Below are 8,526 nucleotides of genomic sequence, written 5' to 3' on the forward strand. Positions count from 1 at the left end.
CCCCCCAGCCCCCTCCTCCCTCAGACCCAGGAGTCCAGACCCCAGCCCCTCCTCCCTCAGACCCAGGAGTCTAGGATTCCAGTTCCTTTTCTTGCAGGACACAGTTCAGCTTCTCTGTCTACTTTCATGAACAACACTGCCTCTTGGAGTAAAATTTCCTTGTTCTCTTTACTCCAGTCCTCCTTCTCAGGACAGCAGGGGGAATGGGGCAGGACCAGGAACCTGGGCATGGGACCGGAGAGGAGATGGTAAAGTGCGGAGAATCTGGACCCCCCATTCTCTCACTTACTTGGCTGTGTGACCTTAGACAAGTCACTTCTCTTCCCAGAACCTCCCTGTCTGCCCCGCAAGAGGGAATCATCTTTATTTCCCAAGGCTATTGAGAAAAGAAGAGAGATCCTGGGGAAACTGCTGGCTCTGCCCAGTATCCCAACAACCTGTGGTTAGTTCTTTCTTCTTGGTCCCACCAGGCACCCACTTGCTACCTGATGTGGGAAACAAAGGCAGAAGAAAAATTATTAAGTTTCTTTACTGTCTACAGCCCATTGACAAGTCCTGGAAACAGGCAAAGTGACATTCCTCTAAGAACTCAGCTGCCTTGATGGTAATACTTTGCTAAGTGCAAAAGGCAGTCTTAGCCCGACCCCCAGGATCGTCGACTTGAACATATAAAAATTCCTTTGGAAACTTCCTTTTTCTCTACCCCCTCCACCCCCCAAGAGACATGTTGACAACCATCCCCCAAGCATATGACCCACCTATGTACATCTGAAGGGTCTCATGACCGAGTTTTTACTAAACAGTAATAAATGACCTTTTCCTAACAACAGCTAGCCCCCTTCAGGATCCTGTTTCCAAAATACCTGGGAGCCTTACGCTATCCCTAAGCCCCTCCCGACTTGAAAGTATATAATGAGCCACTCCTCACAACCCCAGGGCAGTTCTGCCCACGGGTCCTGTCCCCGGGCTGTAATAAAACCACTTTTTTTGCACCAAAGACGGTCTCAAGAATTCTTTCTTGGCCGTCAGCTTCGAGCCCTAACGTCTTTCCTACATCACTAGGTAGGGTCCTCCCTCTGGGCCCGCCAGGTGAGGTGTCCCTGTCCCGTCTCCCATATTGACCTCTGAAGCAAGAGAAGTCTCAACCTACTCCATGTCTGCGGCCGTTGCAGGCAGGAGTTTCTGAAGTCTACCTCACAAACACATCCTCCCTTCTTCCCCCCCCACATCTAGTCTGTCTGCAAGAGCAGCCTGCTCTGCCTTTAAAACAGGGTCTCTACTCTGTCCACTCCTCCCTGTGCTGGGTACTCTCACCGGTCTGAGCCGCCACCATCACCCCCTGTAGGCCTGCTCTGACTAGACCAGCCAGTGTCCTGGTCCACCTTCGCCTCTGCCTTCAGATGCACCACCCCTGAACGCATAAACCAGCCGACGCCCCGGCCCAGCCTCAAACATTCACTCAGCTCCAGCTGCTCTGGCTTTCTGTTCCTCAAACAAGCCAAACTTGTTGCAGCCACAGGTCTTTGTCGCACTGGCTGTTCCCTCTGCTGGAATGCTCTTCCCACCAGATTGGTACCAGACTCTTTATCAGGGGTCACCTTTATTTTTTAAAGATTTTATTTATTTGAGAAAGAGAGAGAGAGCGCGCGCACACACAAGTGGGAGGAGGGGCAGAGGAAAAGGGAGAAGCAGACTCTCAGCTGAGCAGGGAGCCAGATGCAGGGCTAGATCCCAGGTCCCTGAGATCATGACCTGAGCTGAAGGCAGACGCTTAACCGACTGAGCCACGGAGGCACCCCATATCAGGTGTCACCTTTAAGAAGCCTTTGTCAATCATGCTAGCCAAAGTAAACCCCCTCCCAACACAAGAGCTGTCATACTTGCTTTGTTTTTTCCGTAGATCTTATGATTCCCTGATTTCATGTGCTTGCTTATTTATTTTCAGTCATTACCCTACCTGCCCCCCCCGCCCCTACTTTCAGAATATCTTTGCTAGGGAGGGTCTTCTTTGCTTTTGCTCAGTCTGCATCTCCAGAGCCAAGCCCAGTGACTGACATATAGAAGGTACTCACTAAATCAGTACTGCATGAATGAGTTGGATGACTTGCCCCCTTTAGACAGGTGGAAGGGACGAAGATCCACAGAGAGGAAGAGATCCACCTAAGTTAACCCAACCTGGTGGTACAGGAGCTGGGGTACACAGCAGATGACTTTCACTGGCTCCGGAGAACAGACTGCTAGATTTCCAGTAATTCTGCAGTCTGGATGTTAAACCATTGTTAGTTTGAAACTGGCCATGAAGGGAGTACTTACACCATGGCAATTAGCAACCACTACAAATCAGAACTTTTTTTTGGAGGGTCATTGTATCAGTACACCACTGTACAGAATCTGCTGTGGCCCTGGCAAAAGACCATTTATTGCTCCTCTTGAACTCAGGACCATCCAAAATTAAGATGAGAACAGGATTCCTCTTCCTGGATTGGCCCATGCCAGGCCTGATGACAACAGGAGTGCTTACTATGTGCCGGCATCTTTCTGAGCACTTTTTCGATATTACCTCCTTGAAGCTTCATGACATCCTTATAAGGTGTGTCTTGTCTTTTTATTTCACGGATGAGGAAATAGAGACACAGAGAAGTAAAAAAATTTCCCAAAACCTTAGACATGGCTGAAGATATGTGTCATATGTGTATTTGACAATGAACTAGTAGCCAGAATATATAAAGAACTACTACAAATCAACAAGAGACAACTCATTTTTTAAACTTGGCAAAAAGGCCTGAACAGGCACTTCACACACACACACACACACACACACACACACACACAAAGGATATCTGATAATCACATAAAGAGAATATCCCACCTCTCCCAGACCTGGCACAATAAGCGGATCATCATACTACTTGGCTATTGCCTCTATGCTCCAAAGTCTTTGTTACCAATTCTGCAAAAACAGAGCTGGAATCTTTAAATATCCTCCCTTTGCAGTGAGTGGGCTGCTAAGCTTTGTCAGTAGAGGGAGCCTGAGGGACACTGCAGAAGGAACAGGGCTTTTCCCTGTTCTGACTTTTCCTTGGGCTTCCTCTTGCTCTGACCCTGTGGTCACCAGTGACACACATGGGGCATATTCAGTGGTGCTCACTTCCATCAGGTTTCATCCATGTGGATGGCATCTCATCAAGTTTCAGTGTTTTCCCAATTGAGGCCTTCCCAGTGTGTCCTAGAAGCTAGCTTTCCAGCCTCACCCTGCCAGCACTTGGGAGGGGTGTTCTCTGCTTGCTCGGCATCTGTGGACCAGCTCTAGTCTGGGCAAGCCAGCCACCTTCCCCACCGTCCAGTGATCCACAGCCACAGATCTTACAGTGTGGGCTGCACCCCAGCTTTGGTGGGGAGGGCCCTTTCCAAGTTCATTCCTTCCTCGGGCAACCTCCCCGAATCCTACAATATTCCTCTGCCCCTTTAAAGAATATTACCTCTTAGAGTTAATAATTCCTTATATTAAAATTTTCCTGTTCAAATTAAAGAAGAAAATGCTTGGCAGGGCAAGTTACTTAATATTTTTGTGCTTTCGTTTCATCATCCAAAACACTGAAGGTAAGAATGATTCCTGCTCGAGGAAGAATGAAGGGGAGTAAGTCAGAGGGGGAGACGAACCATGAGAGACGATGGACTCTGAAAAACAAACTGAGGGTTCTAGAGGGGAGGAGGGTAGGGGGATGGGTTAGCCTGGTGATGGGTATTAAAGAGGGCACGTTCTGCATGGAGAAAAAAAAAATAACGATTCCTGCTCTTGGAGTTGCTTGAGAATGAAGGGAATTTCCTGACATTGGAACAGCACGCATCCCAGCACCCAGCCAGGAGGGAGAGCTCTCATGATTTCTGCTGTGCTGCTGTCTCCCCCTGTATCACCATCCCCATCTGCCTGGGCTTCCCGTGACTGCTGAAACAAACTACCAAAAACACGGCAGCTTAAAACCACACATGCCGTTCCCTCCCAGTTGTGGAGGGCAGCAGTCCAACACCAATTTCGCCGGGCTGAAAGCAAGATGTCAACAGGGCCGTGCTCCTTTGGGAGGCTCCTGAGGTGGGGCAGGGGAGAATATTTTGGTTGCCACCTGCATTCCTTGGCCTGTGGCTGCGTGGCCCCAAGCTCTGCCCCTCATGTAAGGGTATTGTGATTGTATTTGGGGCCCACTTGGGTCATCCAGGATAATCCACTCACCTCAGGATCCTTCATTTAATCATATCTGAAAAGACCATTTTTCCTTCATAAAGTAGCATTCATGGGTTCCAGGCATTAGGATCAGATATCTTTGGGGACCATTACTCAGCCTCTCACTGCATCCCTCCTCCATCCTCCACTCCCCTGACACATGCCTGGAAGGCTGACCTCTACTGATCACATCAACAAGCTGCCCTGCCCTTTGACCTCAAGGTGGGGTTGGCAAAAGGGAGGTACAGGCTGAACACTGGAGGGGGGCTGGAGAATGCTGTCTTCCTTGCCCGCTGCCCTCCTTGGTTCCTGTCGGGTTGCCCCTCTGCCCCAGCACTGGTTCTCAGTGAGGCCCCAGGGGCACATTTCTCCCCCTGGTTCCACCAGGATGCAACAGAATCTGGAAGGAGCCTTTTCCTTCCTATGTTGCTGGATCCTGGGAGCCCTAACCCTGCGCACACCTCTGTAAGCATCATCTGTTATCAGGAAGTTGTTTAAGAATCTTACTGGAGGGGGCTGTCCCAGTGCTAGCATAGGCTTTGTTTATTCAGTGAGTGTTCATCAGGTGCTGGGCATGGCAAGATGTTGAGCAGCCCCTGGGACTCGAGCCCTAGATGTCAGGAGCTCTCTTCCTGCCTCCCGCCCGTAATGGTCAGGACAACCCAGAGTGTCTCCGGGGAGGGACAACGTTGCTCCCGTGGAGAACCACTGCTCTGGGGGGAAACACAGGAACCAAGGACAGTGGTTGTCTCCGGGGAGTGGGATGAGGCAGGGGTCTTGCTTTTTCATTTTGTTCCCCTTTGTAACTTGTTCCTGCAAAGCCTCTTTGAAAATGAGGAACTCATTAAAGCACAGCTGGAAGTTAAAATAAGAACAGGTGGTGTTGGAAGTGGCCCACGCCTTGTGTTTGTGGGTTCTCAAGGGACTCTTGGTTGGGTCCTGGGGGAACTGCAGCATCCTTCTGGAGAATTCTTGCATTGGCTTTTTTCCTCTCCGCAAACTCACTGGGCACTCAGCCCCCAGACCTTTGCTCATCTCTACCCTTTGCTTAGGCTCTCTTCTTCGAAGACCTTCACCTCCTCAGAGAGCCTTCCGCGGCCACCCTTGGCCCCTTGGCCAGGGGCACCCACTGCTTTCCTCACCACCCCTTACCCGTCACATATCCCGTTTATTTATTCCTGTCCACTTGCTCGGTGTCTCCCCCATGGGACTCTAAGCTCCCGGAGGGCAGGGACCTTGTCTCTCCCAATGGGTGTTATGACCTCCATGCTTCACACACAGTAAGGCTCTCAATACATTTTTGAAAGAATAACTCCTGGGGGGGTGGGAGGATGGGTTAGCCTGGTGATGGGTATTAAGGAGGGCACATTCTGCGTGGAGCACTGGGTGTTATGCACAAACAATGAATCATAGAACACTGCATCCAAAACTAATGATGTAATGTATGGTGATTAATGTAACGATAAAAAAATTTAAAAAAAAGAATAACTCCTTAACCTCTTCACTGGCTTCCTCCCCGTGAAAAGTCAGCGATGGTCACCCACTTTGTAATACACTTTCCTTTTTCCTGCCACTTTTGGGTCCCTGGAACTGTGCTGGGTGTTGGTAACAGCAGCTGAAGATGCTCACTGCCTGAGGCAGGTGGTGGGGGTGTCCAAGCACTGGCTCCAGCACCTTGACCTGTGTTCAACCAGGCAGGCTCCTTAATCTGAGTCTCTTTGTCCCTCTCTATAGCATGGGGATAACAGCACCCACCTCACAGGGCTGGGGTGGGGATCAAATGGTGGGACGGTCAGTTTTACGTGTGAACTTGGCTCGACCAGAGTCCCCTGTCAGTGGACTCTGTTGAGTCAGAGTCCCAGCCACTGTTGCCCTGAAGGTATTCTGTACATGTGACTGACATCTCTAATCAGTTGAGATAATTCTCAATCATCTGGGTGGGCTTGATTCAGTCGGTTGAAAGGCCTTTAGAGCAGAACAGAGGATGCCCAGGAGAAGAAATTCTGCTTGGGGACAACAGCTTCCCATGCCTGAGAGTCTCCCGCCTGCCCTGACAGCCTGCCTGCCCGGCGGATGTCAGACCTGCCTAGCCAGCCCCACAGTCACACAAGCCAATTCCTTGCAATGAATCTCTTAATACAGGTCGGCTACTGGTTCTGTTTCTAGGGTTGAACCCTGATGGATACAAATGGGAGGATCTTAACGTGCTTAGAATAGACGACGTGGTGCACGCAAAGAGCTCAACAGATGTGAGCTGCCATTCCAGGGGCCTCAATGCCCTGCTCGATGCCAGGTAGCCATGAACACATTCCCACTTCACAGTGACGCATGACGTTATGCTCCCATTCTGCAGATGAAGCTGGGAATGGGGTACCTGACCAGCCCACACTCGGGGCGGTGCTGGGGTCCCATCACAGGTGGCCCAGCTCCAGCGCCCCGTGGCCGACCACGAAGGTTCATGCTCCCACAGCCCCGCTGCAGTGACCAATGGGGATCCTTACCCTGGAGAGGCAGGGACAGTGGCAGCCCTGTCCACCACCATCCTCCAAACCTAGCAAAGTGCAGGCGCACAAAGGGTTAACTGAGAGTGGAACCATGGTGGCTGTTGAGAGAATGAGAGGGGTGGGGAGCAGGGACTTGCTCCCAGAGAGATTCCTTCTCCAGCCTGCTCCAGCCTTCAGGTCTCCTGCATCAGTAGAAGCCATCCTGAGGGACAGGGCTCCCGGGAACGGGTGGGAAGGACCCTCCCCTTTCCGAATGCCAGCTTCCTTGTGGGAAAAGGTGGGGGACTAGCTCCTGTCTCATAAAGTTGAGGTGTGACCTTAGGGAGGTTTCTTTCTCCCCGCCCCCCCCATAGGAGGTTTCTCAACCTCCCTGGGCCTCAGTTTCCTCCTCTGTAAAATGAACACGACCACCAGACCCGTTCCACGGTGCTGCTGGGCTATGTGGATAAAGGAGGCCTGAGGGCTTGGAGTGCACTGGGTGCCATCATCACCGTTGTCCCCATCATCTCCTGAAGGAACAGGGGAAGGGTATTCATAAAGTCCACCTCCCCCCCTGATCTCCTCCTCGGGGCGAGTGAGGAAATAGCTAGATTTGGCCAGTGACATGAGTGACTGTTGATCACATAACCAGAGACTGGGAGTTTGTCTGGAGGTGAGTAGTCACCTCAGGCTAGATGGGGACCAAGCAGCCTCCTCTGATGGATAGTGGGTTTCAGCAGCTTAGGCATCCACCTCCGAGCCTCAGTGACCCCCTACTCTCAGCCCCGCCCTCCCGCGGAGGCACCTGTGTCCCAGTCTGGACAGGGAGCGGCTGGTCTCACGCCTGTGTCCCTGCAAGGCTCGGCATGAGTGTGGCACCTGGGGGCCTGGGGGAAACGTGTATTAGATGAGGAACAGAGGGAGCGGGCGAGACAGGGATGGTGACGGAGGCAAAGAGTGACGAGGAGGGGTGGGGGCTGAACCAGAGACTCTGGAGAGAGGTCAGCCAGGCAGCCACTCCTTGGCTGATGATCCGCTTTCCAACCTCATCTTCATCTGTGGAGCTGCTCTGGCTCCCCGCCACCTACCTGTGGGGACAGCACGTTTTTTCTTGAACTGTGTGTCCCTGTGTCCACGAGTCTGTAACTGGCTGGGTGACCACTGAGGCCAGTGAGCAGGGGAGCTTCCTCCTGTGGTGCCTTGCCTGGCTCATTCCTCCCTGCTGTTGCCCCCCGTTTGTGCTGCCCTCGCTGGAGCATCCCAGGCAACCCCCTCCCCCGGCCCCCCGCTTTCCCAGCATGTCTGCCCAGCTCAGGTGGCAATGCTCCAGCTCCTGGTTCTCCCGATGAGGTCACGCTCTCTCTTCCCTGTGCCAGCCCCGGCCCCTCCCTGATGCTCCCTGCACGCAGCCTTGGCCCTGCTGGCTGAGACCCGGGAGGGCCTTCGGGCAGGACCTGAACCTCACTTTTCTGTGTCCCCGACCCAAGGCCTGCCACATGGGGACACCACAGCTGTTTGTGACAGCACACGTGAATGAATTCCTGGAATGTCTTTCTCCACCTAAATAATTCTTCCTCATCCTTCCAGACCCAAGCCGCTGCCCAGGGTCTAGGGATTCTTTTCCACTGGGCAAGATGCTCGCATTCTGAGTAACAACACCTTTGGGCAGGAGGTGTGTTTAGAGAAAAGGTGTCTCCTCCACATCTATGTTTCTGATCAGACTTGCAAACAATAGGTCCACGTATGGCTTTTCGGGGGCCCGTGCTGCTTTTTAAAAAGTTATTAATAGTTTGAATCCAGAAATTTCACACTGGAATCTAGATT

The sequence above is a fragment of the Callorhinus ursinus genome, unplaced genomic scaffold (assembly GCF_003265705.2).
Source record: "Callorhinus ursinus isolate GAN/ISIS: 27379988/994484 unplaced genomic scaffold, GSC_fseal_2.0 scaffold71, whole genome shotgun sequence".
NCBI lineage: Eukaryota > Metazoa > Chordata > Mammalia > Carnivora > Otariidae > Callorhinus > Callorhinus ursinus.